The sequence below is a fragment of the Micromys minutus genome (genome assembly GCF_963924665.1).
Source record: "Micromys minutus genome assembly, chromosome: 16".
NCBI lineage: Eukaryota > Metazoa > Chordata > Mammalia > Rodentia > Muridae > Micromys > Micromys minutus.
In genome coordinates, this window is record NC_137985.1 from 21,933,775 (window position 1) to 21,948,467 (window position 14,693).

The following is a 14,693-nucleotide window of genomic DNA, read 5'->3' on the forward strand; positions in this document are numbered from 1 at the left end:
TGGGTAAATTCATACTATCTTATCAATCAAAAGCAATTTGATGTGCCTTTAATGTGCTGCGTCATGTAGCCCCTGGGATGAAATTAGCTAGCGTTACTTACATCATGAGATTTCCTTAGAAGCAAGGAATGCAGTGAATCTCTCCTGCTCGTGGGCCCTGTGTGAGCCACAGTGCTTGACCTTGTGAAGTTTGTGGAGCCTCACACGCCATTTATATAGGTTGCTGAGGAATATTATATGGCTAAGAGCTAGCAACACTATTGACCTCAGGGGCAGATGGAGGGCCGTATAGTCAAGAGGGAAAGCTACTTTCCAAAAGAACCTAAACAGTGAGGTAAAGGGCGTGGGGATTTGGGGGCTGAAAGGTCATGATACAACTGTCCAACACCAAAAGAGACTGTGGTATTCTGCAGGAGATGCGTGGAGCTCAGGGTTGTCTACCAACCTAAGAGACAGGAGAGAAAAGAATGGTGTTGGAGCTCCCAGTTGCAACCATGCAGAGCCTAGGAATTTGTCTTGGGATTCATCTTGCAGGCAGCAGGAAATTGAGAAAGGAGCTAGGGTAAAAGGATGATAGAACCAGATTACAGGGCCTTTCAAATGTGTATTTTTATGTAAAATATTTATTTAATAATGTTAAATGTAACATTACTGTTTTTCTTTATTATTTACACATCTGTGTATATACCTATGCCATCCAGAAAAGCATCAGATCCCTGGAGCTAAAGTTACAAATAGTTGTGAGCCACCAAACACAGAAGCTGGGACCCAAACACCAAATGTCTGCAAAAGCAGAAAGCACTACAAACCATACAGCCATGTCTCCAGCCCCATGTTGTACAGTTTAAATGAGCCAAAAATTAAGTTCAAAGAAAGTACAGCAAGAACTATGGGGTGAGATAGAAACCTGCTTAAACCAGCAGGAAAAGAATAAGGTGTCTCAACCCAAAGCAGTAAGGCAAGGTGGGAAAATACTTAGTAGATGGTAGAACATTTGGGACATAGACACAAGGTATGTTGGAGGGAGAACAGCACAATAAGGCCAGTGGTAAGCAGGAAAATAAGGAGGAAAAGTGAAAAGTCCATTTAGGATTTGCCTAGGGGGTTTAGCATGAGGTAGAAAAATAAAACAGCTCTAATGGGGTTTGTCCAACTATGTGCCCACAGCACAGCTTAGGCTTTGTGCCCCAAAATGTGTAGGAATTGTTTCTCACTAAATGCAAGGGAAGCTAGCTCATGATCTTCTAATTTAATCAGCTGACCAGAAAAGATCTCAGATCCACCAGTTAGGACTCAATACCCATGACTGCCCTTTGCCAGTCCAATGTCCAGTCTGAAGACCCAGAAAGTGGCCCGAACCCTTGACTAGCTGTCAGGATGCCCAGTCTCCTTAGGTCTGTGTGAATCATAAATAATGGAAAGCAGGTCCCAGGCTTCTTTGTTTGCTATACAGGATACTACAAAGCATTCAGATAAAGACATTGTTGTGTGGTATTATCCTTAGGGGATGATAGCAAATGTCTACTCACCCAGGATAGGGATCCAATGACAAACCAAAATAAGGGATGCCACCTAACTCCAAGTAGGTAAACTAATGACTTTTGTTGGAGATACTTGCAGAGGTATGTAGTGATAGGTTGTTTTAAAAAAGCAGAAATGTCTCAAATAAGCTGCATCACTATAATTTACTCTAGCATAGGTAATGTCTTATCGTCCACCAAACCTAGAATCCTGGAGTTCACTGCTCTACTTGTAGACATCAGCAGGTTGAAGAGTGTCTTCTTCAGGCAGCTTAGCTTATCTTTGCTTCTTTAGTCCTTGGCAGGTCCCTGCTTCTTCCCTGCAAGTCACCTGGTCTGGGCCTTTTCTTGGCAGCTGTTTGTCTAATGGTATCTCTTTGGAATCCTGATTACCTATGCTTGGAGAGAGAGGGCTTTGGTATATCTGATCAGTTTCAGCAACTTCCTAAAGTCTTTGAATTGTTTATTTCCTGGGCCTGAGGAGATTTCCTGCAGAATGGAGTAGTTCACCTCTCATTAGAACATTCTATGTCTTGAGCTTCTCTCCCAGATGGTGTGATGGTCAACATTATATTTAATGTTTAGACTTAGTATGCTTGAAAAAAACAAACAGCAAAAATGCCTCTAATATGCAAGCCCCTAGCTTGTATAGGCTGTAGCTTGTCAGCCCATTTCCCTTTTCTCCCCAGACATTGAAGACTATTTTTACATTGACTGATCATGTAAAATCTGCTGTTCCAACAAGATGGTTGGTCATAAGACTAACTGTTACTCTGCCTTTGTAATCAAAACTTGATTATTCTGCTCAGTGACTAGGACAACTGCAAGACATTGATGTTAAAATCAGACCTTGCCTATAGGTAAACAGAATAGATGTAATCTTGTGGGGCTTTTTACTTTATAAGCCTTGGGCTAATATAGCCAGGAGGTGTTGCATCTTGGGAGTGTTCCCAGTTGTCCCAAGCACCTTCCCCACTGCCCTCAAATCCAGCAAGTCCAGGCTTGGGAATACTTTCTAGTTCTCCTCACATAGCCTGGTCTTTCTCCAAGTGACCAATCCCACACTGATAATGGGTCCTGCAGATGATAATTGAAAAGAAAGTAACCACTGCAGCTCTATAATAACACACCCAGAATACCCCCCCCCAAGACCTTCCTTTCAGCCGAACTCCCCCAAGATGGACAATAAGCATCCTACAGCAACACAGCTTGACTTTGCTCTCCTGCTCTCTCTGGGCCAGCAGTAGGAATCAAACCCAGATGTGCACACGTATACTCCTGCAGCAGGCATGGCTTCTCTTCTGAGACACGCAGCAGCTCTGCTGTGATTCCCTATATACTCCACTTAGTTTCCTGCTCCCTCTCTTAGAATCTCCAATGTCCACGCCTCAAACATCGGGAGCAGAAAGTTCAGAATAAAATGATGCTGTCTAGCCAAAGCAGCATTTCTTCCCTTCTGAGTGGGCATGCCCATGCTCAAGGAAAGGCTCCCACCTTAGAGACCATAGTCACATTCTGTGCTCATTCTGATCCCTTAAGATGAAAAGATGTTTCTGGAGCTCCCTACTAATATGTTGAGTCATTGGACCCTCCTTACTCCTGGCCAGCCCAGAACTGGCTAGAGAACGCCCATGCAGATGAGCTCTCAAGTCCTCAAATGAATTGCTGCAGGGAAATCAGATTAATCATGCTGCTTGGCTGCGGACTGCTACAGCAGAGCCCACAGGAGCCAGCTGGCCAATGTGGCTGGACTGGACCACTGGTTGTCCTCTCAGCAACTTGTACCATGATTTGATGCCTTTTTTCTGCATCTCTCCACTCAAGGCTAAAACCTCTGCTGAGAAGAGATCTTATGCCATTCTCCCTGATGCATAGATGCGATTCATGACCCTGCAGGACAAGCTTCCAAACATGCCTGGTGTCCCTAGGGGAAGCCATCTTTATATAACCAGCCACAGAAACCTTCGCCACAGGAGTTCACTACCAGGCTTCACAATGTAGACCCAGAAGGGGATATGCTTGTATAAGATGCACCATGGGTTTTTTCCCAGTAGTTAAGGAAATGGAGAAAGTCTCTAAAAGGCAGAGCAAAAACAGCCTCTGTAGAGAGATCCAAAGACAAGGCAATGGAAATTGCTCGTATTCACATACAACCTCCATGGGCAAAGCTGAGCTTATTCCTCAGCAGATGCTACAATTTTCAACAGAATCTGCACAGCAATGCTTGAGCTGCACAGAGTAATTCTGCATCATGATGTCTTTACACAACACAATTTGGAAATGGTCTAAAATGAGATTAAGCGGCTGTTTGGTTATACTTTAATCACTGCAGGCAGATCAAGATGCTGCCGTGATTATGACAAAGGAATCTGTATTTATTGTCTTGTGGGGATTTGCTTCAGAGATACAGTGATCTTTCCACAGCCACCTAATTTATTCATAAAGATGTAACAAGGCATTGCAACTGTTAGCGAGTCATTCGGTGTGACTTTCTTCAGCATGGCAGAGCCAGGGGAGGGACAAGCTTGTCCACCCAGCATAGCTGCTTGATACCCAACTCTAGCCTGTAGATTCAAGAAGGCACTGCTGAGTAGAAGCAGAGCAGGGCAACCAGAGCCACTTCAAACCTCGTTCCTTGCAAGCACCAGGCTGCCTCTCACAGGGACTAAGAGCCCACAGACAGAGCAGAAGAAAAGCCTGTACCACCCATCCAGGTAAAGGGAAGATCCAAAGGGCATTGGACTTTCCTACCCAGTGCCCACATGTGACTCATGATTTAAAACATGTATACTGGAAAGGCATTCATAAAATGCCTATCCCGTGTTAGGCTATGGATAACGAAAGGGTAAGAGGATGGAGAATGGAGTTGCAAGGGCTTAAAAATGCCACTCATCAGGGAACACTGTGACGACCAAGGTGCTCAGGCGCTTGCACAGTCTGAGACTGATGCATCATGGGCCAGCAAGGCAGCCGTGTCCAGTGCCGACTCCAGACCTGGGATACATGTAAACAATAGATAAAAGGGCCACGCCCAACTTCACTATGCATTAACAAGTGGGAGCACGGTGAAGACATGCTTATGCAGATATCCAACCAGCCGGGCAGCCTTGTGTCTCGGTCCTTCCTTGGCTACACAGCAGACTCAAGCCTGCACTGGAGAGCTGACTACCCACTCTGCCAAATCCCCGATCTAAGAATGATCTATGAAGCGAATATTTATACCACCCAAACTAGCAACCATCACTGCTATCCTATAACAAGGTCTTTTCCAAAACCTATGTAGAAAAAATTTAATGGATACTCTTAAGGTAGTAAGATGAGGTATAAGAAAAAGGTGACCAGGCTCTAAAATCTACTTCCATCAAAAGACAGGTACCATTGTTTTGAGAGAAAGGGCTCCATCTGTGGTCCCGACATGTTTGTTTGCCCTCCTACCACATTGTAATACAAAATAAAGACCCTCCCTTGCCAGAGCCCCTAGATCTAATGTTCTCTTTAAATCCTTGAGCCTTATTCACCTCTATTGTTTGCAGATAGCTGAGCCTTGCTCCTCTGTTAAAGCAGCAGAAAGCAGGCACAACAGCAACAACCAAAGCCATTGGTTCGTTGCCATCTGATAATCTTTACCAGCACCATCCAACCCCCAGACCTGATTGGTCAGAATAAGTGGAATCTGGCTGTCTTTCACCTATGCTTTAACCCATTCTAGTTCACCCTGACTCCAAAGAATCAGAGTTTGATGATGTAACAGGAGATTTAGATCTAATCCCACCTATCTTCTAAGATAACCTCCTATATGTGCAAGGGGGTCTGAGATTAACAAATGCTAATGATCACACAAGGCAAGACTGATTCCCCCTCTATCTCTGTCTCTGTCCTTCTCCTTCTCCCTCTCTCCCTCCCTCCCTCTCCCCTCTCTCTTTCTCTCTCTATCATACACACACACACACACACACACGAGCGTGGAGAGAATACATAGACTGAAAACTTTCTTTATTTAAAACAGGAGGGTCTTTCATGATTGATATAGAATGTTCACTGTTATACTGCTTATTCTACCAATGTGGGAAACACATGGATTCTTGCCCATTTTATAGACAAGGAGACTGAGTCTAAGCATACTGACTTACTCTCATGACTAGCAACACTGGGGACAAGCCAGGGATATGGAACCGAGCTTTTGTCTTAAGGATTCCATGAAAATTGTCTTGTGGAAATAGCAAAACTAAAATCATGCTTCCATGAGAAATGCTACTGTGACTCTATCCATTTTACATTAAATCCATTTATATTACAAAACAGAAGGATGCAGTCTGGGTAATTTACACTGAGCAGAATATTATTTAGCTCATGGTTTGTGAATCTGGGCCACCCACAACTGCAACTAGAAACAGTCTGCTGGCTGCATCGTGGTTTGGAGATGGGTAACATATTTGAAGAGAGCGAGAGCAGAACAGACACACTTCTTTATCCTACTCCCATGGTAACTCTAGTTAGGAAGCGCCTTGTGACCTCAACTAAACCTCCCAATCTTGTGACATTGAAGAATAAGTTTCCAAGTTTGGGGAACACATTCAGACAATAGCAGCATGTCTTTTCCGAGACACAGGTACCAGGATGTTCAGAGCCAGAGTCTCAGAAACTCCTCTACCACAGACATGTTTCCCTCAGTCCAGGGAATGGGAAAAGAACACTGACAACAGAAGAGTGAAACCTAGGTCCACCCTACCAAAGTCAAGGGCACTTGTCACAGGCTGCTGCTTCCATCCACAGTTAAGTCATGGTGCTGGAACCCAACTTCAAGGGGCAACCAACCAGACTTAGAGACTTTGAATTTGCCAATCATCTACTGTCTAGAAGGACCAAGAAATTAGAGGTCCCTCTGAAGCCAGTGAAGGGCTCACTGGGAGCAATTGAACCACTGAGAGAGTTGCCTGCTTTTGGCTGATATGTCCCAGAACACAAAAAAGCACAGCATACTGGGAAGTTGGAGTTAGTGCCACTGTCCACATAAACACTCCAAGCTGAGAGCAGATAAGACCTTTGCTTCATGATAACTCAAGCTTGGCTAGTGCTCCTCACTTTGACACGCCCACAGAGGAGCTTAGAGTTGAATCCCAACGCAGAGAACACCCCTTGTTGCTTCGGGCAGTAGTGGCTTCTCTTCTCCAAATGTTGAGCTCTGTCCCTCCTCTTTTAAAGATGTGCTTTGTGTATGTGTGAATGTTTGTCTGTGTATGTGTATATGCACATACATACAGAGGCCAGAAGAGAGCGTCGGATTCCCCTGGAACTGGAGTTATGGGCAGTTGTGAGCTGTATAACGTGAACCCTGAAAATCTAAGTGCAGTCCTCCAGAAGAACAGCAAGTGCTTCTAACTGCTCAGCCATCTCTACAGCTCCAACTCTCTCCCCTTCGATCTCCCACCCATGCACAGATAGAGAGATTCCACCACACAGATGTTATTAAGCCATCTGAAACCATTCGGCAGCATTACTGGCTAAAGAGTACTAAGTGGGATTCAGAAGCCAGACACTTAAAACATCCAGGGTGGTGGGGGAGAATGGGCTGTCTGGTCTGTTGTTTAGCAATAGATTGCAATTCTAAACACGATGTTCGTTATTCCACTGTGTGGATTCTAATTAACTGCCAGAAACGCATTGTTGAGGGGATGATGGATTATGCCAAGGAAACTATTAATACAATTCATTCACTTCTGCCCACGTGTAGCTCAAGCCCTGAGCAATTGAATCTGGAGAGGCTGAGCTTCGAAGAGAGAACTGAGACAACTGTTTCCTGCCTGCAGTGAGCACATAATTGGTGTCACCACACTGGCACCTGCAAGGGCAATGCCTCCATCCATCCAGGTTTCATAATTGCAGCTGAAAGGTCCTTCCTTCTCTGATGGTGGGGCATCAGAAGACACCCCACTGAGTGCTAAATAACACACAAAAAATGGCCAAATTTAGTGAAGTGGTAATTACTCAAGACAAATATAAATTCCTGTATGAGTCAGCCAAAATTAGTTACATGAGGCTACAGAAAATGTGAGGCTCACAGATAGGCATGTGTGAAGTGTCTGCCATCCTTGAGAGGTCTCCTTCTCTCCTTTCGTGCCTTACTTACTAACTACCTAACCTCTGTAGTTATTCAAACTGAAACACACATATCGAAAGCTTAAAGGCTTACAGACACATAAAGGAGAATCCATGCATTATTTTGTGTTTTGAGTCTGGGTTACTTCACTCAGGATGATTGTTTCTAGCCCCCTGTTAATTTTATGATTACATTTTTCTTAGCAGCTGAATAATGTTCCATTGTGCAAATATACCCTATTTGTGTTACCCATTCCTCAGTTGATAGACACCTAGGCTGTTTCAAATTTCTAGGTATTATGAATAGAGCAGCAGTAAACATGGATGAGCAAGAGAAAGAAAGATTACAAATTTGGTGGTTAGGAGGAAAGACCTGGGAGGAGTTGGGGGAGGGGAGAGAATATAATAAAAATATATTGTATGAAAATTTTTTAATAAACAATTTTTGAAAAAAAATTCACTGCATTCTCACAAAGCTGGGACAGGCATAGAGTATGTTACAAAGTGTGTTACCTCAGCATGTGACTCTGCAAGGCTGGTACTCTTGGCCTTTGTGCTTCAGTAAACTTTGGTGCAATAACTCTCCAGGTACAATAACCCTCTAGCAATTTTTCAGTTAGGGTCCTCCAGAGACACAGATTGCAAACTGAACTGACTCAAGTGGCTACAGAAGCTGGAAACACTGAAGACTTGGGGGCAGGTATTTCAGGTAAAGTTGACTTCTTTCCTCTTTGGGAAACTTTAGTTTTAATGTCAAGGCCCTCAATTAATTGGATGGGTTTGCAGCATGGAAGATAACCTATTCTGCTATGTCTAGTCATCAGACTGCCAATGTTAATCACATCTACAAAATACCACCAGGATAACATCTAGACTAGTATTCACCAAACAACAGCTCCACACTCTACCAAGTTGACAAAAGAAAAGAAGGAAGAAATGAAAGGAGGGAGGGAGAGATGGAGAAAAGAAGGGAGGGAGGGAGAAAGGTAGGTAGGTAGGTAGGGAGGGAGGGAGGGAGGGAGGAAGGGAGGAAAGGAGGGAGAGAGGGAGGAAAAGAGGGAGAGAGGGGGAGGAAAGAAGGAAGGAAGGAAGGAAGAGAGGGAAGGAAGAAGGAAGGGAGGGAGGAAGGGAGGGAGGGAGGGAGGGAGGGGAGGAAGGAACTAGCTGTTACAAAGAAAATCTGATATAACAACCTGAAATAATGAGGTGGGAGAAAACTCAGCCAGATGGCTATGTCACATGGGGTATACTTACAGGCACCAAAGGTGCTTGTGTCTTACCTACTGTGTCTTGCATGCTGTGACTCACTAAAACTAAGACACTTATAAAACTATTGTATTTATTATTGTGCATACTACGTATTAAGAAAGAAAGACTGCCAATTAAACTGAAGTGCAGTGAATTCTCAGGACATGGTTTTTATTTGATATTCATTCAAAGAGCTATTGAAGCTTATTTTTGCCAGTGCTTTTTTTATTATAGATTATGCTCTTACATATGTAAAAGGGGAAAAATCAGTGAAGTAAATTAAGATAGTCTTAAAAACCTCTTCACATTCAAATCCAACTCCTCTGTATCACTTCTTAATTCACAGCTTGCGATGCTCAATTTTTTCCCACACAATATTACCTCCATGCATCAAAAGAGGGCTGATGCAACACTTTCATAGGGAACTATACAATATCTGGAAGCTCGTGGGAGCCCTTAAGTCAGCTTTGCAATTATGTACAGTGAGCGTGCTTTTGTCTCTTGTTCCGAAAATGATACTAAGCATGCCCAGCCCACTGACTGAGCAGTCTTATTTCTGCACACCTAGAAAAGCCATCTACGTTACTTTGTTAGTGTGTTTCTGGGCCACAAACTCCAAGTCTGCAGGTTCTGAGGCTAGAGTTTGGGAAGTCAGTATATCCACTGGCCACGTGCACCACACAGCAGTCAGCACTCCACTAAAGCTGTGGTGGGAAATCTAGGCATATTCCAATTTCTGTTTCTGTTACAAACATAGTACAGGAAGGAAGTGTATGTTTCAAGTTTACAAAATACATTTATATTAAGAAATCATCAGGCTCTGCCATTGTGGAGCATAGCTCAGGAGCCCCACACATTTTACTTCATTTAATGAGCATACCAGTTGTGCTAAGGGGTACTGCCGTGCCCCCTTTTCCACAAGAAGCAAGAGTTGTGGGAGTCTAGAAATTGTTCCTGCATTATAGTGTATCCTTGCTTTATAGGCTTGGCAGGTGTGTCCAAGTCAGGTCTACTCAATCCAAGGTATATGTGCTCACTCATAACCAATTCCACGACCACTCAGAGGTGGCAAAAGAGACTAATCAATGCTTCAGTGTCTCTTGAGGGAAGAGTTCTGGTAATTCTCCAAAATTTGATGGGAAAACTGTTGGTTCCTCAAAACAAAGGATATTTTAGAAAGACCAGTCTGAGGATAGAAAGCAGCCATCCCAACACTGTTTCAACTTGTGCCATGGCAGGGCCGGGCTTCTAAATGTTATTGCCCAGAGGCAGCTGTTAGAGGGTGAGACAATGGGCATTTGTGGAAAATCAACATTGACACAGCTCTGAAACAGGCCACAGTGAAGTCACAGGCAGGGGAGTCTGAAACAGCTGCTGATGCTCCCTCTCTAGGCAGAGGAACATTTTTGATAAGGAAACTGATGCATCTGTGTGTACACACATCTCACACTTAATAAGGCAGTGCACCATGTCAACAGTAGCAAAAAAAGTCAAAATCTCAACTCACAAAAAGATTATTAACATTTTATTCCCCTGGATAAACATTATGAAACCCTTCCTGATCTCAAACACATTATTGGACAAATATTGCATCTTTCAATAGGCTCTAAGCAGCCTTTTAAAATGTTGCTAACTGCACAGAGTTCATCTCCCTGTTACCCACTGAATAGCAGTAGGCCTCCACTCTCCAGCCTGGAGGTTTTAAGGTCTTTTCCCCATAGCTTATCACTAGGGTGTACTCTGATGGATCTCAGAATGGATTCTGTAGAAGCCAGAGACCTGTGATGGTACAGGATCTGGGGTAGGTGGGGAGAGATTCATAATTCTGACTGGTAAACATGATTTTACTTCTTTTTTCAAGCATGGTCCTCAAAAGTTACAAGGATTGGCCGGGGGATTCAGAGGATGTAGCACAGTGGTAGAGTACTTGTCTATCGTATGAGAAGCCCTGGATTCAAGTTGCAGTATGAAAACAACAGCCACTACTACTCTACTACTACTACTCTTATACCTTCTCCTCCTCCTCCTACTACTACTACTCCTACTCCTCCTCTTTCTCCTCCTCTTCCTCCTCCTCCTCCTCCTCCTCCTCCTCCTCCTACTACTACTACTACTACTACTACTACTACTACTACTCTTCCTACTCCTCTTCCTCCTCCTACTCCTACTCCTACTCCTCCTACTCCTCCTCCTACTACTACTCCTCCTCCTACTAGTAGTACTACTCCTACTCCTCATCCTCCACCTACTACTACTTCTCCTATTCCTACTAGTAGTAGTAGTAGGAGGAGGAGGAGGAGTAGTAGTAGTACTAATACTCTGAATTGTTCCCTCTGTGTGTTGATTGACTTATTGCCATAGAGCATCAAGCTGAGGAATCTAGACAATTACTAGAAGGGTTTTTTTGGCTGTTCCCTCATCCAGCAGAATGCACCCAACAACCATAACTCTAGTGGACAGAAGAAAAACTCTAGATCATCTTTTACTGGTCTTTGTTGTCTTGAGATGACCATAAATATGGTTATAGAAGGCAGGGGATTTGTGGGAATATGTGGGGGACAAAATCCAGTGATACACTGTAACTTTAGTTCAGTATATAATATAAACAACAGCCAGGTAGTGATAGTATGTACATTTAATCTCAACACTCAGGAAGTTGAAACAGTCAGATCTCTATTTGAGGTCATCCTAAGGACTCCAGGGGAAAGCCAAAGAGTTTACTGAGAAGGCTCAAGCTTTTATTGAATGGAATATGCAGTAATTTTTATAGGGTTATATGTCCAGGAAAGCAATGAAGACACATAATGGGCTTTGGTGTCAGTCACAGTTCATCAGTAAGAAGAAAAGATAGACATTTCCTTTTCTAGCTGAAATCAATTCTGGAACCCCTTTGCACATAAAGGGGTCTCTGATACCCTGAGAACCTTTCTGGAGTCCCAGGCTGTCTGCATTCTGCTACATGACTACTTCTTCCTATATTCTCCATGTGTAGACTCACATTCCAGTTGACAGGCACCACAACCCATGTCTGTCCAAGGTCTAATAATGCTCCCCATTGTCTTCAGTGCTGTGGATTTGTGCATCTGGACTGAGTGCACTGGTGGGCCTGTCGTCTTATGGAATCTGCAGGTCCGATGACCTAACCAAGTGCCATCCCTACTATCACCAGCACCATCTGCTAATTCAACTGACTGCCTCTGGTTGATGGAGGAAGTTCCAGAGCCAAGGATAGGAGGCTTTAACTATTGAAAGTGGGATCTTGGGCATGCCACTTTCATAAAGAAAAAAATCAGATTTTCTTCTCTATGCCCTCTCATTTCTGTGACCTGATGTAAAAAGGGTCCCAGAACCCAAGCTGTATTGTGGATGATGCTGCTATAATGTCTAATAATTTATTCCTGACACTATCTGCCTGGACTTGGCATCTCATCACACACATGAAGATCCAGTTCCTAAGACTGCCTCCCACAGTGCACATGCCTGTGACAGGATCCGTGCTGGTGCTTGCACCTATGGTCCCTGCCAATAACAGTCTCCAGACCTTGGGGTGCTACTTTGTTGGCTTTGTTCCTGGAACCTGTAACACTTTGTTATATTTACCACTTTGCTCTGCAGGCCTCAGATGAGCAGTCAGGTGAAGGGACATTTAGGGAAGTCAGTACCATGCCTCTCCTCCCCTTCTTCTCCCATGTGCTCAGACACAGGATGTTCATCAACCCCTACTGTTGAAAAGGGCTACTGACATTAATCCCTAGTCTTGTGCTCTTTGCAGAGGTCTCAGAGTAGCACTCATTAATGCTTCAGGCTCCACTTTTCTGTCCCTTCTTTCATGGTACCCTTGGGAAGATCTAGCAGAGGTTTCCAAAGCCCCGGAACTATCTTGGTAATGCATCCATGAAGAAACAGCATTTTATATTTGTGCCAGCTTGGTTACTAAGTATTATTGTCCACTAAACAAATGGTACCCAGGCTTTGCTTTAGGGTAAGCATGAGACAAGAATTAGTCTGCTCTCATTTTTGGACTTCATGTGCTGAGTAATAAAGGCACCAACCACTGATAGAGAAAGCAGCTAGCAGAAGACAGCTTGTCTGTTTAGTCTTGTAGTGACCCTCAGCTAGCTGCAAAGAGGGAGTATGCCAGCACACACACCTTCCAGAAGGGACATCACTGGACTGGGTGCCAGACAGATTAGTTCAGCTTCTCTGCCTGGGAGGCTGATGGGCAGCAGGGCTGTGAGCTGTTTCTGGAGATTTGCATTTGATCCAAGTTACTGATCCAGAAAACAGGCTCTGGTCACTAACCTGTTTCCCTGCAGCTTCTTAAACAGACACAGCATATATTTTTACCAGCTGTGGAGACTCACCACCCTCAAATGGAAAGGAATAAAATCCAAACAGGAACTCAAAGTATTAGGGATAATTCATAGGCGTTCCTTGTATAAAAGCAGGGAATATGCCCCATACCTCTCGCACTGGGCCCACTGTCCTTCCTTTTGCAAAGGTCTTTGTTTTGCATGTCTCTTCTTCCAGCAGAGGTAAAAGGCATCCCCATGAGTAGGGAAGGAGCCAGGGGGAATATACTGCTGAGACAGGGTGGAGAATCAAGACATGAAAGGCAATTATCAATGTCTGATCACGCAGAGAGGAGACCAAGGAAATGCCATCAAGCTGGTGATTATGTCTTTGGTGACCTTTGAGAACACCATTTCTGCTCTGTGATGATGCAGGATCCAGATGGCATGAAGCTGAAGGCTGAGTGGGCAGAGAGGAATGAGAGAATCCCAGCAACGCATGTTCAGCTAGGCCAGGCAGTGAAGAAAACATCAGGAACAGGGTGGGAAAAGAGGGTAGCAGAGGTCTCATAATGAAGAGGTCTCAGAATGCGTCTCAGGCACAGCATTGGGATAGCAATGGAGAGAAGTGTAGAAGATAACCTACTCAAGGAAAGTAAAAATCCACCAAAGAGAGACTGTCCTGTTCTTCATCCCTGCCAACTATGGGCAATAAATGCACTTGCAAATAGAAATAGAAGGGAGATGATAGATGTACCAAAGGCAAGGAAGTAAAATCCAGATGAAATAAGAATTAAAAGGTGGACTCCTAGGGCAGAAAGCTTCAAGCATGATCAAGAAGAATGAAGAAAGGGAGATGAGGAAGCAGAGGAAGGTATAATAAAAAATGAAGGGTGTGTGAAAAGGGTAGGCAAAAGCCTTTGATCTTTCAGTCAAAGAAAAAATATATCATTAAAAGGAAATACTAGAACACATGCAAAATAAAATAATAAGGGGGAATGCTGGGAGTTAAAGGCTGATGCAGGAGAAGGAAGTAGAGGGATAATGGGGTGGGCTAACCAACACTAAGAGAATGTGAAGAAATGGAAATCCACTTATTGGAAAGCTCATTTAAAATACAACTCAAAAACAGTTTGAACTGAGAAACCTTGCATAGATGGACAATGCTGCTCCAAGAAGACATGAGTTTTTAAACGAAAATATCAGTGCCAGGCATGGGATACTTCCCTATGAGATACTTGGGCAGGGAGAGCCTGCAAGCAATCAAAACAATGCAGGCTCTTGGTTGCCCAAGGCAAGGCCCTATTGCTGAGAACATGACACACTTTGACAGATCGTGGAAAAGTTCTTGAACTGACCAGGAAACTCTCAACCTGATTAGAAGGTAGTATACAGTCAGCTACTGGAGGAGCAGGGGGATGCCATTAGTGGCCTTACTGGGTGCAGGCTCTTGTATGCTACAGTAACAATCTGCCGGGCAAGATGTATCCACTGGCACAATCTTGGCAAAACAGCTATGTGATAAAACCAGCATCAT